This window comes from Nycticebus coucang, chromosome 11 (assembly GCF_027406575.1).
Source record: "Nycticebus coucang isolate mNycCou1 chromosome 11, mNycCou1.pri, whole genome shotgun sequence".
Classification (NCBI taxonomy): domain Eukaryota; kingdom Metazoa; phylum Chordata; class Mammalia; order Primates; family Lorisidae; genus Nycticebus; species Nycticebus coucang.
In genome coordinates this window covers 36,121,739-36,143,020 of record NC_069790.1, presented here as the reverse complement: position 1 = coordinate 36,143,020, position 21,282 = coordinate 36,121,739, and positions in this window count along the sequence as shown.

Below are 21,282 nucleotides of genomic sequence, written 5' to 3'. Positions count from 1 at the left end.
TAATTAAATGTAACTAAAGCTATTGCTTCTTATTTGCTTCTTCATTTTTACTAGTTTTGGTTTCAAAGATTAATTTTTTTCACAAGTTTTTTCTTTTCCTAGTGCTAAGGCGGTGTATGTGGAACCTCCCAGGAACTGGCTGCATTGACTACATACACAGCCCTAAAGTGGGGAAGGGAGAGAAGATGGAATATGCAACATAGGAATAATGGAACATAGTCCCCAAAGGTTACATTTTATACTTTGTCTCCATCAGGTATTAATACCGTGATGTACAGTGGAGGAGACCCAACAAATATTTGTTGCTACAAAGAAAAGAATACAAGATTAGAGGTCACATGGACCTGAAATCAGACCGACCTGCCAAGATTAGAGTCCAATTCTGCCATTTACTTAAAATGAGGATTTGAGAACCAGCTGATAACATATCAGAAAAGCTAATTAATTCTCCATGGTTACCAGGAACACAGGCCCTAGTTTCCAAAATGCTGCCAAATAGATGAGCCAAATGAAAAAGAGGGAAAATTTTATCACGCATCTTGTTTTTTAGAAATGTTACATATTGTAAAACACTTCAATATTCAGACACCATGTGCTTTCTTGGGTTTTAACTCTTACCTCGTCCTCTTTTTTCTGCTAGGGTATTTTTGAGCTCATAAGCAATTTCTTATTGCCATGACACAGCTTGGAATTCTTTTTTTTTTTTTTTTTTGGTTTTTGGCCAAGGCTGGGTTTGAACCCGCCACCTCCGGCATATGGGATCGGCGCCCTACTCCTTGAGCCACAGGCGCTGCCCACAGCTTGGAATTCTTAAGCACATCAGGCAAGCATATGCGTGAAATAAAATTCCCACAAAGAAGAGAACAGTCAAAAAGCATCTCTGGGACATCAACCGAGGCTCAGTCTCATCTAGGAAAAGGGAGTTTGAGGAAAACGTCATACCCAACCACTGTCCAGGAGGACCTGAGGATCCTATTTGGGAGCAGAGCACACAGCATGGGATAAGGGCCCACTGTGTAGGGCAGACCGTATATTGTTATAGAGGTTTAGAAGAGACACAAGTCATGAAAGGCTAGAGGATTTGAGGAAAACCAGAAGTAAGCCTGAGCTGATTTTTTATGACTAGAGAAAAGGAACAGAAGAAGGAAGAAATGCCAGGAAGTGTACCATCGTCAGGAAAAAGAGAGCAAAGTGCTTTAGGTAGAACAGAAAGCTCCAGGCAAGAAATAATGAGATCAAGTTATAAAAAGCACCAAAATGTCAAGTTAAGAAATTTGGATTTTAGCCAGAGAGTAGCTGGAAAGCTGCTGAATATTTTAGAGGGAAAACATCTACAAAGGGAAAACGTTTTTAGGATTTATTTTTTTCAATTTTTTTTATTCTGTTGAAAAAGAAATAGATTCACATAGTCTAAATTTAAAAGGTACAATAAATAATAGTGAAAGGCTGCCTCCCACCTCTGTCCCCTCCTGCCTACTTTTCTCCCTGGAGGCAAATCAATGTGGCCAGTTTCTTAAGTATTTTTTTAGAGATATTTGTGCACTTGGAAACAAAGATACACATAAATTATTCTCCTGGACACCTCCCATCATTTTTGTAAATGAGGTGCAGGCACACTTATTTGCATTTTTCACTCATAAATATAACTTAGAGATTATTTTGTATAAATACATAGAGTCTTAATTTACTTTTTTATAATAAATGGATTGGCTCAAAAGAATACATAGTTGAACCCTGTTTACTTCTTCTGCACCTCACTGTCCAGTGTTCCCCGGGAGCAACCCAATGTGTCCAGTTTCTTACATATCTTTCCAGAGATATCGTAGGTATATGGAAATAAACACATACACATTCTTCCCCCACCACCACCACCACCCCCTTTTTTTTTTTTTTTTTTTGCAATTTTTAGCTGGGGCTGGGTCTGAACCCGCCACCTCCGGCATATGGGGCTGGCGCCCTACTCCTTTGAGCCACAGGTGCCACCCTATTCTTCCATTTTTTTTAACATAAATAAGAAGTGTACTATATACTCACCATCTCATCTTTCTTTTTTATTTAAAAACATTTTTACAAATCCAAATACAGTCTTTATTTGAATTAATAGTCTTGCACCAATGTTGATTTCCTGGTTTGGACAACATATGTGATTATTTATAATATTATCACTGGGGAGAAGCTGAGCGAAGGACACACATGAAGTCTCTGTACTATTTTTGGAACTTCTGGTGAGTCTCAAAGTATGTTAAAATAAAAAGCATTGTATAGGCTCCGTGCCTGTAGCTTAGCAGCTAGGGTGCTGGCCAAATGCACTGGGGCTGGCAGATTCAATCCCAGCCCAGGCCTGCAGAACAACAATGACAACTACAGCAAAAAGCCAGGCATTGTGGTAGGCGCCTATAGTCCCAGCTACTCGGGAGGCTGAGACAAGAGAATGGCTTAAGCCCAAGAGTTTGAGATTGCTACAGCACTCTACCAGAGGGCAACATAATGAAAATCTGTTTCAAAAAAAAAAAAAAAAAAAGGATTGTATAAAAAAGTATTATAAATATGTCTTAGTGATTATTTCATATCAGTACGCAGCTTCCTTTTTTGCAGATGCAAAGTACTATCCAGGTGTGGTGATTCACATCTATAATCCCAGCACTCTGAGCGGCTGAGGCGGAGGATCCCTTGAGCTCAAGAGTTCAAAACCAGCCTGAGCAAGACTGAGATCCCATCTCTACTAAAAATAGATAAAATTAGCTAGGTATTGTGGCAGGCACCTGTAGTCCCAGCTACTCAGGAGGCTGAGGCAGGAAGATCTCTTGAGCCCAGGAGTTTGATGTTGCTGTGAGCTAGGCTGATGCCACCATGACACCCTAGCCTGGGGCAACAAAGTGAGAGAAGGAAGGAAGAAAAAGGAAAGGAAGGGAGGGAGGGAAAAGAAAGGAAGAGCAGATGCACAGTACTGTAGTATATTCCATTAAAATTTTATTTAACTTGCCCCCTATGGAGGCAACCTATTTCAGATAGCCTTTGCACTGAAAAGTAACAACAGTGTCCATAGTCCATGGTTTTCTAAAGCTAAAGCCATAGTCTTTAACACCACAGTTAAGGGTTATAACCACAGTAAAGATTCTAGCAGGCGAGCCATGTCCAGAGGAGGAGGAGCTCCCAGTTTTCATCCTACTTCTACGGCTCACTGGTTCTTTGACATTGAGCATGTCACTCAGTTCTCTAGTCTTTGTTTCCTCATTGTGATTACCCACCTGGTGACCTCTCCATTATATTAAGGGTTCCATGAAATGAATGTTGTAACAGTTATTCATTCAAGTTGAATCCATTATGCAAATAAAGAGTTCAGCAAGTGTGATCATCATCCAGATGCTCCATCTATGATCGGAGGTAGTAGGAGCTATCATCTCCTCATCCAGATGCTCCACCTATGATCAGAGGTAGTAGGAGTTATCATCTCCTCATCCAGATGCTCCACCTATGATCGGAGGTAGTAGGAGTTATCATCTCCTCATCCAGATGCTCCACGTATGATCGGAGGTAGTAGGAGTTATCATCTCCTCATCCAGATGCTCCACCTATGATCGGAGGTAGTAGGAGTTATCATCTCCTCATCCAGATGCTCCACCTATGATCGGAGGTAGTAGGAGTTATCATCTCCTCATCCAGATGCTCCACCTATGATCAGAGGTAGTAGGAGTTATCATCTCCTCATCCAGATGCTCCACCTATGATCAGAGGTAGTAGGAGTTATCATCTCCTCATCCAGATGCTCCATCTATGATCAGAGGTAGTAGGAGTTATCATCTTCTCATCCATATGCTCTATCTATGATCAGAGGTAGTAGGAGTTATCATCTCCTGGTGGATTCAATCTCAGTTTGAATGTCAAAGAGAGCTGCACCCTACTCCATATTCTTTTTAATTAAAAATAAAAGAACTTCTCAGGCCCTTCTGTTTTCTAATCCCATCACTAATGACTATCAGAAGGTGTGCCACACATATCATGATAAATAAAAATTTGCATTTAATAGCTATACTGTATGACTGTACATTTAATAGCTATAGAGTATGAGTTTGATAGCTCTATCCATTTTGTAGGCAAATCATCCTTTTGGACACATAAAGAAGCAATTTTAGTTAAAAACAAGACATTCCAAAGAGATCTTACTTATGGGTGATATTTAAAATATTGGCTTCTGTGGGTCAGAATGCCCCATTGCTAAATGGCACACCCACACTGGCTCATGTGGGCTGGAGAGTACAGGGAAGGTATTATTTTTTTCAAAGGGAACTGCCTACTGACTTTCTCCAAGAACAAGATAAATATGTTGCTAACACCTGCATTTTAATTTTTTCAAGCTAAACCTTTTCTGTTGAATATTGTATAGCGCAGGACTTGAAATGATTCAAACCTTTCTTGTAAATAATGCATGTCTCCTCCCGCAGAGCTCTTGCTGCACACAGATTGCTCAAAGTGGACACCGGCTCTCCCAGCAGCAGCAGCACCTCATTATTTGAAATCTTTGTGATGTTCACCACGCCCACCATAGGTGATATTAACCACATCAAGGGTTATGCCCTTGGGGCTTGGCGCCATCCACATACACTGAGGCTGGCGGGTTTGAACTCAGCCCGGGCCAGCTAAAGCAACAATGACAACCGCAACAACAATAACAACAAAAATAGCCAGGGCCTTGTGGCAGGTGCCTGTAGTCCCAGATACTTGGGAGGCTGAGGCAAGAGAATCAGTTAAGCCCAAGAGTTTGAGGTTGCTGTGAGCTGTGACACCATGGCACTGTACTGAAGATAACATAGTGAGACTCTGTCTCAAAAAAGGAGGGGAGGGGTATGCCCTTGAATCCAGGAGTTTGACTTCTCAACATTTACTCTAAGGAAATTTTGGACACATTGAGGGAGTGTCAGTTCACTATAAATATCCTAAATGCCTTCCTTGCCCACAAGAATGTGTCCCCAGCACCTTAGTCCAGTGTGACCCACGTTTACTGGGCATGGTTGATTGGGGAAAGCATAGATTCTCAACTCAAACAGAGCCAGCGTCTTTCTCCTAGAATTTGGAATTGGGACAAAAATTATAGTTCAGTAAAAAATTGGCTCTTGAAGGGAAGAGATGCAATGCTGAAAGAGGTAAAGAAGCCATCATCTCCCACTGTGGGCCCCACAAACAGAGAAAGCTGGGTGGCCATGAAAATGAAGCACACACAGAGGGAAGTGCCCAGAAGCCGCAAGTCCAGTCCTTTACCAAGGCCCACTGTCCTTCCTCCCCGGCTGTGATACCTGCTCTGTTGTCACTAAAAATTCCCCAATTGGCAGAAGGTAACTTGGGTTGTTTTCATAAATCTGAAGAATGTATCTAGAACATAGCTTACCAAGAGATTCACTGCAGCATGATTTGCAGCTTGGAAGCAACCTCAGTGTCCAGCAGCAGAAGCTCATTATCAGTGTTGGCACACACAGGCATGCAGCCTTTTAAAACACACATCTCATAGACCATGTAGGGACAGGGTGAAGAGCTCATTAACTGATACAAGGCCCGGTGCAAACTTTTGTGAGCTGAAGGATTACAACTGTATAAAAATACAGTAGAACCTGTGTAAGTTGACAATCCAATGGACTGTAACAGACTGGTCAACATGCAGAGTTGGTAAACGTAAGGAGCTAGGCCTAACGTACAAACGTATGGTGCGTGTCCAGTCTATGAAAATTAAGTCAATTTAAGGAGGTGGTCAGCATAGGGAAGTGGTCAACTATGGAATTTCTGCTGTATGTATAAATACAGGCAAAGGCTGGAAGAGAAAACAGATAAGCAAAAAAAGGTAAAGGTAGAAATATCAGGTGGTAAATACTCAAACTTGAATATAGTTGTAGGAATGGAAGCAAAAGTGAGGATATGAATGACCTATCAAAGGAAGCATTCAAATATAAGAGGCTATGTTAGGGGATTGTCTTTTGACCTTATCAACACAAATAGAAAAGGAAGAGGAAAAAAGAGAAGGAAGGGAAAAGAAAGGAAAGCAAAGGGGGGAGAGAGGAAAGTAATAACCTTGGAGCGGGAGCTCTACTATCATGGGAGAGTTAACACTGTTAAGTTGGGCATAAAATTGTATTGGAACACAACAGAAGTCTTCTGGTTTTCAATCTACAGATGAAAAAAGTTCCCAGAGGTGAAGTGACCCACCAAAGGGAAGTCTTAGTAGATTTGGGTCCTTAAAATTCAAGTTCAGTATACTTTATAGACAGCATATTGTCCAATATTCCATTTTGAAAAAAGAAAGAACAGACTTACTAAGGCCAAAGTATGAATTGCAAAACTTTTTCCATTGGCCTATCGATGTACTAAGTTCTCATTTCAAGTTCAAATTCTTCTCTGAGAAACATTGTTATTAAAGGATATTGATCTGACAGGTGATTATGAAAGTTGATTAGTTGTTCAGGTAACTGATCAAAGAGCATTTTTAAATGTTTTAATTTCTTAGATAGATCAAGAGTTGGAGATGAGGATGAGATGTATATTCATGAAAGTTCCTTCTAGCAGGAGGTACTGGAGCATAGTTGAGACTGTCCAGGTACAAACCTTGGCTTCTCAGCTCTTGAGCTGTATAGTCAGGTAAGTTATTGTGGTCTTGAGTGGTGCCTACTTAAGTGCGCTGTAAATGTCAGCCCTTATTACTGGTCAAGGGAAGTGCCAAGACCATATGGCTCCAGGTCAAGGCATTCGGTGTGGCTTGGGGACATTTGGGATAATATGGCTGAGTCCAGTTGGGCACACTGGACCATACTAGGTCCTAGAGAAGAAGGTGGGCAAGTAGGTCAGTTGGAATCTGAGCAATAGTTCACACTTGGTTTACAAGAGAAAATTAGGGGTTCTATTTAAGGATCCAGATTCCAGGACAGGAGATAATTGGAGAATACTCAGCTTAAATCTACAGAAGAACTGAGGCAGGCCAATAGCTGCAGTGATTGGTGGGGAAGGGAGGGTGAACGGAGTATTATGGAAAAAAAACAGCACTCATAAGCCTCTCAGGGCATAAGAAGCAACATAGTTACTTTAATATATCAGGCAAGCATTTAAGTTAGTGTCATAGAGGTGACACTGTTGATAACTGTGCAGGGTCTGGAATTTTACCCTACTTACAAGACTACAGGTGTTAAAGTAAATCAAAGTGGAGATGAGGGACTTTTCAGCTGGATAGACAAAATAAGGCAAGTGTATAACTGTAACAATCAAATATTTTCTTTGCTTTACTTCTGTGTTCATTCTATAAAAGCCCCCCACCCCACCTTGCATTCCTTCAGTGGAGCTTCTGACCACTTCTGGAGCTACCCAATTCATGAATTGCTATTAAACATTTTATTGTGCCTCAACTTATCTTTTGAACACAAATGATTGTTTCAAAAGACAGGAAACTCCTGAGTTGGAGACAAAGGACTTTACTATAATATACGTGGCAAAAGAAGCAGCCAGAGCTTTGTGTTGGCTCCCCATGCCTGCCAGGTTCCACGACAGTGACAAAAAGGCTCTGTCAAGGATGACTGTACATACAGAAAACTGTGTTAGGAGAGAAGACTACTAAGACAGCAGATTCACTGCTTTCACTGTAGCAGAACCAAGCCTGCTCTTTGACTAGCTGGAGACATTACCTCCTCCCTGAAGCTTGCCTGTTGCAGACACAACCTTGAATTATGGCCCAGGCAAAGCACAGTCAGGGTCTTGCACTTTTGATATGCTCAGGAGGAACAGGCAGGGATGCTCAGTGCCGGAGGCAGATTACCTCTCCCTACAGCACTGTTAAACCAGGATGGAAACTTTAGTTAGGGATGATTCCAAACTAAGGCTGAACTACGTCAAAAGGAAGGAGACTCCAGAAGTCCAAAAGCAAGGAACTGGAGAGAGCAGGTGAGTCAAGGGCTGTCTGGAGACGAGCCGAGACTGAAGGCGGGGGTTTAGAATGTGTGCAGGGTAGAATAAGAAAAGATGAGACCTCCAAGGGACGGAATATAGAGGAAGAGCAGGGCTTGTATACAATGCCCAGCTGAGAGGGTAGCACTGAGGTAGCAGGTGGAACAGAAAGGACAAGCAGGTGGAGACCAGGGCCACAGAAAAATTAGTCGGAGCACACTCAGAGGGGAAGGGGACCCTGCCCTGGCCCGTCCCCAGGAGGGGAGGCGCCCTGCTGTGCACTCTGCTAACACCTTCCTCCTGTCCACCTGCCCTGTAGTTGGCAGCCTTTGGGTTGTAGCTCCTTCCAGAACGGGGAGGGAGTGTTTTCACCTCAATACCCAGAATCTGCAGCAGTGCTGCTCGTGGTTGGCTCTCGGTGTGTACATTTTTAATTAATGAGTTAGTCCGTGAGTTGGTGAGGTAGTTAATTTCCAGAAGTATTATGTGATCCGTGGTGCCAGATTCTGCAGATAAATAATTTGTGATGAAGACTGCAATCAAAACCATTGCTTTTAGAAATTAGAGAGTCACAGGTCACAATAATGGAAGACAGTCTCATGGGTGTGAATGTATACAAACCAGATCTCCACGGGAAGGGTGCAAAGCCCGCATGCTGAGCTACTATGTTTCAGGTCCCCCCACCCTGTTGTACCTGTGACTATAGTCAGGTAGACTTCGCTTTGTCTCAAAGAGAAGCAGAATTGTTAGAACTGAAATGAAAAGAAATGGAAACAGTCAAGGTCAGCTTTTTAAAAATGTTTCCCCAAGTGGTTCTGGAGATTAAAATATCAAGCCTTGGGAAGGAGGTAGAGAACGGAGTATAACACCAGCGCAGTGGCATCTGGGGTAGAAAAGAATAGGAAAGAGATACCTCACCCCCGTCCCCAGGAGTCTAGGGGGAGTTTGCTGGGGAGGGGAGAGACCAGAGACAGGCCAGAGCCCTGGCCAGGGACATAGAAGGGCCTGCTCAGGACACCAGCCTTGGGGATCATATGAAGGGATCACCATGTTGCCACCTTCCCAATGACCCCAAACACACTATCCATGTTCCCACCTCAGACGTCTTGCGTTTATGTTCCCTCTACCTGAAATGTTCTTCATATAACTCAGCCCCTCATTTCCTTCAGGTCTCTCCTTAAATATATGCCTCTCAGAGAGGCCTCCCCTGACCTTGTTATCAAACCCCCTTTCCCCCATCACTCTTAATTTCCACTCTTCTTTCCCATGGTTTCACCGACCTTCCTGATACCTACAGGGCACATCAAGGTGTATGTTGCCACGTGACTTCCCATCTGCTTTCCCATCTCTAACAAAAATGATAAGGGAAAGGAACAAAGACACAAAAGGTTCTGCAACAACACTCATGCATTTCCCACTTTTCTAAGGAATTTTGTGCTTGCTGAAGGGTAACATTTCTATTGGGAGATAGGAGTTCCATTTTCAGAACTCCAAATGAAGAAAGAAACATTGAAATTGGCTATCATCACACACAGTAACTTTGGCTTTGAAAGGGAAAGTTGGTTTCATCTGGTCCCTTGAGAAGCAGTGGCCAGGTCACATCCACAGAACTTCACCACATAAGACCCTCTGTCTGCTCCTCCTAAGACTAGCTCAGAATGAGAGAGCTGTTCTTCACCATGCAGAGTTTTGAAAAAAAAAAAAAGCAACCTTCCTAGGAGACGGCTAAGAAGCCATTATGGTTAACATCTTATTAAATAATCATCACTTTATCTTCTAATGGAAGTATTACAAAGTTGCAAGCAGGCATAATTTCTCAGAAGAGAAAAAAATATATGTATTTTTGGGGGTGGGGGGAGACAGAGTCTTACTTTGTCATCCTTGGTAGAGTGCTGTGATGTCATAACTCACAGCAACCTTAAACTTCTTGCCTCAAGCAATTCTCTTGCCTCAGCCTCCCGAGTAGCTGGGACTGCAGGCTCCTGTCACAATGCTTGGCCATTTTGTTTTTTAGAGTCAGGATTCTCCCTCTTGCTTAGGTTGGTCTCAAACTCCTGAGCTCAGACAATCCACCCACTTCAGCCTCCCAAAGTGCTAGGATTACAGGCGTGAGCCGCCGCACCCAGCCTTAGAAGAGAAAAATATTTTTAATTGCAGAAATTTTTATTTATTTTTCTCCCAGAGAGAATTCCTCCCTCACCACCTTATAAAAAGAACTACAACCAATCAATTAATAATATAAAGGCCTTTGAATAAAACAAAGGATTCTCCTCTTCTCTGGCCAGATAAATGTAAACACTAAGCCAACACCTGCAGACCAGCCTACGCCACTGGGAGCTGATTTAATCATTTCTTTGCCATGGGGTGAGGGTCTTCTGTCAACAAGAGGTTGCCTGATGCTTGTGATTCTTCCAGCAGAAGGAAACACCCTCATGTCCCAAGACTTTGCTGAGCCCTTCCAAACTGCCGTATGTGAACTCATCTTTGGTAATGCAAGCACCCGCTCAAGAGTCAGAACCCTTAATGCTAAAGAAATAAAGCCATAATCCTCGACTTGGGTGAGACTAGACAATAGTCAAATCCTTCCCTGCTCCACATGGGGCTCACTTCTTTGCCCTGTGGACTGATTACAAACCTCTAGATTAAAATTAAATGGCCAAGTCATCTTGAATCCAAGCCTGCAAGGGGTGTGCTGTGCCGAGGCAGACAGGAAAGTCAGCAGAAGGAGGACAGACAGGAGATGACAACATACATCACACTTCAGATCTTACTCAAATTCTAAGGGGTGGCTTTGGATTCTGAGCCTGTTATTGAAGAAGAAAGCTCATCTCCGTGAGCAGGGACTCCTGCCCCAGTGGGGTGAGCTGTGACATATCTGGGGAGATGAGTTAGCATGAAACCCTCCAGCTAGCAATGCAGCAGCAAGGGCTGGAGGGAACAGTGGGGAGAGCCAGGGCTGCAGGGAGAGCCAGTGCCATCAGCAGAAGTCTCTCTCAAGCTACACAGGGAAGGCCCTCCCAGGAGGAGGGAGGAGAGCATGGTGGGAAAATGGCTGCTTTTAAGCAGTGAGAGCTGCTCATTATCATCTGCCTTCCCTCACTAACACACACACACATACACGCAAAGCAGGGCTACTCTAAGTCCCCCCCCACCCCAGTGGAAGAAGTACCCACCCACCCCCCTTATACTGTGTTCTCAGAGTGGGAGAGAGCAGTGTTAGGCTGGGCATAGGGGCTCACACCTGCAATCCTGCTGAGGCTGGAAGATCACTTGAGCTCAAGAGTTTGAGACCAGCCTGAGCAAGAGTGAGCCCTACTACCTATCTGTAGTGGGTAGTAGGTGTTGCAGTAGGCGCCTGTACTCCCAGCTGCTCAGAAGGTTAATGCAGGAGGATCACTTGAGCCCGAGAGTTTGAGGTTGCTGTGAGCTATGATGATACCATGGCACTGTACTGAGGGCAACAGAGTGAGACTCTGTCAAAAAAGGGGTGGGGTGGAGGAGAGAGACAGTAGGGTTGGGAAGCACCCAGAAACGATGGGGAAAGAAGAACTCCCTAGATGGAGGAAGGGAGGCTTTCTCCAGAACCAGGTTACCCAACAGGCTTAGAGATCCTGGGATGAGTAGTTTTGAGTTAGAAAAATTAATTAAAGACTAAATCCTAGTACACACCTTACTAGAGGATAGGAGAACCCTAAGCAGGAGTGAAAAACGGTAAAGTTGCTGTCGGCTGTCAATAATAATAATCATAGCAGCAAATTCCCACACGGCACTCCTGTGCATCAGGTGCTCTTCTTAACCCTTCTCTGTGTGAACTCACTTCGTCTTCATGGCACCTCACACAGTATGTGCTGTTAGTACCCCCACCTTACAAACAAGAGCACGAGACATACATAGCCTACGTGACTTCCTCAGGTCCACACAGCTAGTGAGGACAGAACAGGGATTGGCATGCAGGAAATCCAATTTTAGAGTCCATGTATTTGATTGATATATGTAAGTATAGGTGTAGGTATGGATATGAGTTTGGAGATACGGATTGAAATATGGATGGAAAGAGAGAGGAGAATACACCTATCTACCTTTCTAGAGGGTTGGAAACTCCTAAACAAAGTAATGATTTTGAAAGGAACTTAGTTTTGCTAGAGGAGGCCAGTTCAGAGAGAGAGAGAGAGGGATAGACAGATAAGTACAATAAAGAAAGCAGGGTAGGCCATGCGTGCTCCCTTGAGCTCTGGAGTTTGAGTCCAGCCTGAACAAGAGCAAGACCTCTGTCTCTACAAAAAATAGAAAAATTAGCTGGGGTGGCGGTAGTGTACCTGTAGTCCCAGCTACTAGGGAGGCTGAGGCAGGAGGATTGCTTGAGCCTAGGGGTTTGAGGTTGCTGTGAACTAGGCTGATGTCATGGCACTTCAGCCTGGGGCAACAGAGTGGGAAAAAAGCAGGGAAAGAAAGAGAAAGTAATGGAGGGCGAGGACTTTTTAAAGATAGGATGGCCAGGACTGGTGATACTCATTGTAGTCCAGGGCAGATTCCCAGGGCCTGCCTGAGCCAAGAGCAAGTGTGATCATGTACGACCAGGTCTCCGGGTTCAGGGGGAAACTCCAGAGAAGACCTAGGACTTGGAACCGTCCTGAGGGCAGCTTACATTGCAGCAGAGGACCGTGAGGGTGCAGGGCATACGTGGCAACCCTGTTCTCTCTCCCCATCATAAGTACCCTCCCAAGCCTGACACACAAGCACCGGATGGCATCTGGAGAGAAGAAAGGAAAGGGAGCAGAAACCCAAGAGACTGAGCCCTTTACAAAACAGACTGAACATTTACCTCATAAGCCTATTTAAATGATCAAATCTAAATAAATTATTCAACTAGACTAAATCATAAGGCCCTCCGGGTGCCTCATGCCCTATCCACCAGAACAGGGACTTAGGAGGGACAGCAGAGCACCACTAGAAAAGTACAGAGTAAGTCTGCTCTCTGTACAGCACCGTGGCACTGCTGCCTCCACTTGGAGGCTACACTTTGCTAGGAGAGCAGACAGGACCCGACAGTATCAAGAGGAAGCCAAATGAGTCCTGTTGTTTTTTTGGAGGTGGAAAGTCGTGCTCCTACTGATGCTTAACAATGTCAAGGATTAGAAACTAGAAACACAAATAGCCGGGCGTAGTCCCAGCTACTCGGGAGGCTGAGGCAAGAGAATCGCTTAAGCCCAGGAGTTGGAGGTTGCTGTGAGCTGTGTGAGGCCACGGCACTCTACCTAGGGCCATAAAGTGAGACTCTGTCTCTACAAAAACAAAAAAAAAAAGAAAAAGAAACTAAAAACACATGATAGGGGATTTCTCTGGAAAGAAGAAAAGAATTATTCATTTTTCATTATAAGTTTTCTAAAGCTAAAAGCATGATTTAGGAGAAGCCATTGGTGGCATTGCTGCATTTAATTACCCAGCACAAATCCGGATGGGCCTCACAGCTATTTCCAAATGTGACTCGTAAATATGCCTTAATCAGAAAGGACAGTGCAATCAAGCAGCTTCCTGTCATTTGTCACCATTTCTATGAAGAGGATTTATTAGCAACTGTCTGCATGTGGTTCAGGCAGCCTGGGTTTTATATACAGAAATTAAGCAGTCACAATCCCTACCCTCTTTAAATTTAAACTTGGCAATGTCGATTTTAACAATTACATGAGTAAATAACAAAGTTTTACCTGCAATTATTTTCCACCCTACAGGCTGCTCTGAGATCCAGCCACAGGGAAGCTCTTTCACAAGTCCATGCAGGAATTCTGTACACACCCTAGTCTCACTACCTAGAACCCCATCCAGAGTATAGTGGACAGTTAGGACATGTCACTCTATCGAGAACTGAAGGTGGGGAAATGTCTTTTCCTATACAACAGAGAAGGTGTCCACCCTACTGGACACCTCCCTGATTTTTATTTCTCCATCACTTCTTTTCTAAAAAATCACCCATTTTTATTCAGGGTAGTAATGTGCCTGACATTTTATATTGTATTTCTCAGTATCACTTGCAGGTGAAGGAGGGCAGGTGACATGATTCTTGCCAATGAGATGTAAGTGGGATCACCAAATGGCACTTCTGGGGAAGCAATTTTTTAAAGAACTACCTCAGCTGACATTCACCTTTGCCCTTTGCCCTTCACCCTTCCTGCTTTTCTTCCCTGGAATGCAGATGAGATGCTGGATATGTGACATGAGGAATCAATTAGAAGAGCTGAAGTTATATTTTAAGGATGGCTGAACAGAAAGATAGAAAGACCCAGGGTCCCTTTGCACCAGTTATAAATTGTTATATAAGGAAAATAAAATCACTATTTGGTTAAGCCCCTATAGTTAGAGTCCTACTTTAGGCAGCCAAGTGCAAGCCCTAATTGCTTTGAAGAGAGAGAGATAAGACTCTGAAATCTAGAGGGCCACTGGGATTGGTGCTCACTTTTTGACAGAGTTTTTTCCGTTTCAGCACCTACAGGTGTCTGCGGAACTGGAAGCAACACGGGCACAGAGGAGTTTCACCCCAGTTCAGTCTTGAGCAGATAACCAGTGAGGCCCAAGATGGGCCAGACACAACAGGGCACTGTGGGTGTCAGCCTTTGCCCTCCTGGCATCGCTGTTCTTTTCTGGAAAGAGGAACAAAAAACAGTGAAAGGAAGGGAAAGTGCTGTGAAGAAAGAAGGCTGCCGGGAGAAGTAAAAGGCAGCCAGAGGGGCCTCATTTCTAGTGTGGCACCTTAGTCTGCTCAGGATGCTGTAATGGGACACCACAGATGGGGGCAGATGTGGGTTTCAACAATAGAATTTTTTTGTTGTTGTTATTGCAGTTCTGGAGGCTCAAACCACCAACAGGGTGGTTTCTACTGAGGCTTCTCTTCCTGACTTATAGACAGCTCCCTCCTCACTCTGTCCTCACATGGCCTTTCTTCTGTTCACACAGGCACACACAGGGACAGAGAAAAAGCTCTGGGGTTTCCTCTTCCTGCAAGGACACCAGCCTGTTGGATTAGGACCTCCCTCTCTTGGGCTCATTTAACCTTCCTGAAGGCCCTCTCTCCAAATACTGCACGGTTACATTGGGGGTTAGGGCTTCAATTTATCAATCGGGGGGGGGGGCATATTTCTGCCATCATAGGCGACTTACGAACGGTGACCTGAGGGAAGAGACAGTGTAAGTCAAAATGAGACCTGGGGGGAGAGCATTCCAGACAGAGGGACAGGAAGTGCTAAGGACCAGTGGTAGGAGTGTGTTTGGCATGTTTGAGGGACAACAAAGAGGTCAGCGTTCCCAGAGCAAGTTAGCAAGGGAAAGAGTGACAGAAGAGAGAACAGAGGCCAGATCACACACAGCTATGTAAGGCATTGAAAGGACTTTGACTTTACACTGGAGGAGGTGAGAAGCCGCTCACAATGGGCTATTGCTTTGTCATCCAGGTTGGAGTGCAATGGCGTGATCACGGTTCACTGCACCCTCAAACTCCTGTGCTTAGTCAAGGTTCCTGCTCTACTCAGCCTCTCAAGTTGCTGGGACTTCAGGTGTGTGCCACCATGCCTGGCCAATGTGTCTTTTTATTTATTTATTTATTTATTTTACATATACACATGTTTGTTAGGTTTCCATTTTTTTGCCTTCACAAAATTAAAAAGGCTTAACATTTAATAACAATAACAATGTTTAAGATAGGGACTAGAAATAAAAACCTCGTAAAGAACGAACGAACAAATACACTCAGAAAAGGAATCAGACAATTGCTCCATCGATATGTTAAGCAATAATAGTAATAATAATGCAAAGAAAGTAACATTCACATTGTCAAATAAGAGTATGTCTATTATAGAATGCTTTGACTCTGAGATTCAGTATGGAGTCATCAGTTAACTTCTTTTTTTTTTAAGTATCAAATATATATATATATATATATTTGTAGAGACAGAGTCTCACTTTACCACCTTCAGTAGAGTGCCATGATGTCACAAAAAATAGACAACTAATATTTATAAATAAAAGTAAAAGATAATTTCGAAAAACAGATCATGCCAAATCTATAGACAATAGAAAAAGAAGAAATACTTCAAAATCATTCTACTTGATCTGGGTACACCTGATATTAAAATTGGAGAGACTATATTATTATAAAGGGGAAATTACAAACATATGTCACTTATAAATGAGGATGCAGTACCCCAAACAATATATTAACAAGTTGAATTAAAAATCAATGTTTAAGTAATGTACTTTGGTCAAAATTAAATCTAATTTATGTGAGAATTAGTCACTATTTTCTTTTCTTGGGTTTTTTTTTTTTCTTTTTCTGCTTTTCCTTTCCCTCACCCCTTCTGTCCTTCTCTGTCTGGTCTCCCCTTCTGCCCCAGTGTGTCATTAATTGTCATTGTCTTCATATCAAAATTGAATACATAGGATTCGTACTTCTCCATTCCTGTGATGCTTCACTAAGAATAATGTGTCCCACCTCCATCCAGGTTAGTACAAATGCTGCAAAATCTCCATTGTTTTAATGGCTGAATAATATTCCATGGTACACGTGTACCACAGCTTACCAATCCGTTCCTGGGTTGAAGGACATTTAGGTTGTTTCCACATTTTGACAATTGTAAATTGGGCTGCAATAAACAGCCAAGTATAAGTGTCTTTATAATAAAAAGTGTTTTTTTCCTTCTGGGTAGATGCCCAGTAACGTGATTGCAGGATCAATTGGGAGGTCTAGGTTGAGTCCTTTGAGGTTTCTCCATACTTCCTTCCAAAAAGGTTGTATTAGTTTGCAGTCCCACCAGCAGCGTAAAAGTGTTCCCTTCTCTCCACATCCGATGTGTCTTATTTTTTTTTAGAAGTTGAGTTTTCATTATGTTGCCTAAGCTTCTCTTGAGCTCATGGCTTCAAGATAGACTTCCACCTCAGCCTCCTGAGTTGCTGGGATTATAGGGATGAGCTACCACACCCGGCACGTAAGATCCCTAAACAGAGAAGTAACCTTACTTACATTTTAAAGCACTCACCCTGGCTGTCCTGTGGAGAATGGACGGCGTGTGCAAAGCACCAGTTAGCAGTTGAAGCTGCTAAAATAATCAGGAGAGAGATAACAGAGACTCAGATGAGGGTAGTTGGGAAGTGGTCAGATTGGAGATTTGGAGATGGCGCTGATGGGATTTGCTGCTGGTGGATGGATATAGGGTGTGAGAGGCAGAGAGAAGTCTGAGATGTCTTCAAGGTTTCTGACATAGGTATCTGAAGAATGAACTCACTATTTTCTCGAGTGGGGATATTCATGGGAAGATCAGTTTTTGAGAGGTGAAAACAGTTCAGTTTTGCATAAATTAATTTTGAGATGCCTTTTAGAAACCCAAGTGCAAACATTGAGTGGCCAGTTGGGTAGGTGAATCTATCAGAAGTCGGAAATAGTCTAGGCCTGTGACATAAATTTAAGAACATCAAATTAAAACGGTATTTAAAACTGTGTGACCGGACAAAGGCATCACCTCTATAGGAGGGAGTAGATCAAGGAGAGTTGAGCTCCAAGGACTGAGCCCTGGAGATGTCTGCAGTGTAAAGAGAGACACAGTGAAAGGGACCCAGTAGTAGGGACTGAGAAGCAGCAGCCCGGAGGTTGGAGAAAACTGAGAAAGTATGATAACTTGGAAGCCAAATGAAAAGGGTTTTGAGAAAGAGAGAATGACACACTTACAACTGAGATGGAGGTGACTAAGGTGAGGACTACAGTCACTGCCAACCTTGAAAAGAGCTGTTTTTACAGAGTGATGAATTGGTATTAGTTATCTATGGCTGCATAACAAATGACTCCAAACTAGCAGCTTTAAGCAAGAAACACTTATTATGTCCCAGCTTCTGTGGGCTTCTGTCTCCCACAAGGCTGCGTCATGGAGTTGGCTGGGGCTAGGGTCATCTCGAGGCTTGATGGGCAGGTTCTGCTTCCAGGTTCTGCAACTCCTATTGGCCTGAGACATTAATCCTTTGCCAAGTGGGCCTCTCCACAGACAATTTCCAGATTGTCATATATTTGGAATCATACCGCCTCTTCAGACTGGCTTCTTTCACTTAAGAACAGGCATTTAAATTCCTTCTATGTTTTTTCAAGGCTTGATGACTCCCTTCTTTTTCACTGAATAATACCCAGTTGCTTGGATATCCATTCACCTACTAAAGGATATCTTGGTTGCTTACAAGTTTTGGCAATTATGAGTAAGGTTTTAGTGTGGACACAAATTTTAAACTCCTTTGGTAAACACCCAGGGGCATGCTTGCTGGATCTTATGATAAGATGATAAGAGTATGTTTAATTTTGTGAGAAATTGCTGAACTATTTTCCAAACAGGCTGCACTGTTTTGCAGTCCCCCCCACCGTGAATGAGTTGCTGTTGCTCCACATCCTGGTCAACATTTGGAATCGCCAGTGTTTTGGAGTTTCACCCTCTGATAGATGTGTAATGGTATCTCAGTTATCTCAGTGTTGTTTCAGTTTACGATTTTCTAACAGCATGTGATCCTCAGCATCCTTTCATGCGCCATTCCATCATTTTTTCTCTGCAGCCCACACTCCAGGGGAGGGGATTTTACAAGAGCGTGAATAGGAGGAGATGCCCCACAAGATTGAGTTCAGAAGACAGTGGAGGGAAGGAATTAGGAACAATAAAGAGAAACAAAGAAATAAGGGGTTAGTTGCAGAACCAGGAGGAGTTAAAAAATGTTCGTACTTTGTTTTACAACAAACTTAATCATTCCTATCTAAAGGTGACACGTGGTGTACATAACAATTCTGTTTTATGCTGTGTTCCTACACTTCCTAGTATTGTGAACAGCAATGCTGAGGATTGTAAATAACAAACATGTGGGAGGATTTTTAAAAAACAGGCTATTTTATACCCATGTGGGGATCAGAAATGGGAGCATCCACATGCCAGGGCTTCCGGGATATTCACACGTACCCCCTCTAATTGCTGGAATCAGCCACCTGGGTTTGTTTAGGCAGATGACGCCAACGTGCTGCAGCAAGGACAGACCTTCTCTCCTGGCTTGAAAACAAGCCTACAGCTGCTTGGAAAGGGCACACTGTTGGGCAGAGACCAACTGAACAGTCCAGTGACCCCAATTAAAATGTTACCCAACATGAGTGATCGTTTAAATTATAAATAATGTCTGCTGTTGCTTTATGTTCTGACTCCACACTGCAGCAACACACTAAAATATGCACTAAATACAGACCCAAGAGTAAATGAACGGGCCAATTAATTCATGGAAACAGATGTCCTAGATCTGTGTCCAATGTTAGTCCACTGAAAACATGTGAGTCTTAGATCCTCCCTGGGGTAAAGATTGGGCAATTGCAGGATTTGGGAGAGAGAGAAAAATAATGTGCTTCCTCCACCCTTCATGTTGGGAACCAACTCAGATGCAGACGTGTTAACAGAATGGAAGTTAAAGTGTCTTAAGAGTTGTGAACATCTTCTCCCCATCCCAGTCTAGACCTTGGGCCACCATTGCCTTACACTGATCCTGGGCAGTGAAGGAAGCAAGAGAAAGCTTACAGCTTTCAAATAGATCTGCTCTTCTTTGGAAAGATGAGCCAGGGAATGTCAGACACCAAGAAAGGCAATTCAACAGATTTTATTGAACATCTGCACTGTCCATAGCCCTAGGCCATGGACTGGGAATACAGGGATGAATTCACACTCAAGGTAGCCCAAGGAATCTACAGCCTGGGAAAAGATCCCCCCACTGTCTCATTAGGAACGTGGAAGAATCTTATGGCATGAATACTCAACTACTATGGGATAAATATGAAATGTTTCCCTGATTCACTTCCCCTTACTGAAAAATATTCCAGGCATTGTGCTGGATCCTGGGGCTTCAGTAAAGAAAGAAATAGAGTTTTTGTGGAGCTTACATTCTAGATACCATCATCCACAACTCTACTTTTAGAGAATACCCTAAGGCAGTGGTTCTCAACCTTCCAAAGCTGCGACCCTTTAATACAGTTCCTCATGGTGTGATGACCCCCAATCATAAAATTATTTTCATTGCTACTTCATAACTATAATTTTACTACTGTTATGAATCGTAATGTAAATATCTGATATGCAGGATGTATTTTCATTGTTACAAATTGAACATAATTAAAGCATAGTGATTAATCACAAAACAATATGTAATTATATATTGTGAAATATTTATTTATAATTACAAATAAATGAAATTTTGTCTTGAAACATGGTGTAGCATGGGTAACAATCTTAATATAACAACAACAAACTACATTGCTACATTTTGCAACAGTATGTGTAAAAAGCCAACGTCAGTGCAAAGGTTGAGATTGCATCTTTCTCGCCAGAAATTCTCGGGGCAGTCTTCGCAAGAACACAATGAAGATCATCTTCCACAACAAGTCTACTTCTGTATTTAGACTCTATAACCAACAAGCTGGAAAACTCTGTTTCATAAAGATATGTTGTTGGAAGTGGAAGAAGAAGGCGCAACACAGTCTCAGAGAGAACAGGATGTGACTGCAAACACTTGATCCAGAATTTTGTAACTGGCATTGTAGAGAAATCAGTTCTCACTGCATCACTGTTAATAAGTTCAATGAACTCCTCTTGAGCTGTCTCAGGAACATCTTCAACTTTGTGAATGGGCTACTGGCAAGTGCAAATGGGGTGTCAGGTAGATTTGGGAAGTACAATGAAATTTGGTCTGCAAGCATGAACAAGTGTTCTTTCACAGAAATTATCATCATAATCCTTTTGTCTAGTTCAATATCATGTTCCTCAAAGAAAGCAGATAAGGTAGGCAAATTTTATTTTCATCCAATTTTTTTTTGCCAAAGCTAAAATTTCATTTGGAATGATGGGATCTTTTCAGACAAATGAAGGCATGCTGCATTTGGTCCTTGTACCTCCACCCCCACCCCCTGTGCAGTTTAATCCACGAAACCTATGTTCTGTACACGGTGCTGCCTGTAGAACTGTGTTTTAGGGCAGCCAAGATACTCCCCTGCCCCCCTCACCAGTGACACAGAGGTGCTTTGGGGACAAGACATTTGCAGACAGTGTCTGTCATTCTAAGCATCATTCTAAGGTGGGATTTCCAGGCACCAGGTGTGCCCCCCTTACATCACCCTTTCTTCAATAAGTTTCCACACACCCTTTAACATAGTTCCTTTAACAGGAGCCAATCTTAGACCTGAGTCTTTAAAATAAGCACAAAGGGGCATGGCTGAAGACTTTAAGAAACACTAAGAAAGGGGGGAGGGGAGGGCAGAGATGTCTAAGATTATTCCAGTGCCAGGAGCATCCTCTAACCTTCAGCAAAGTAAATGGACAACACAGCCAA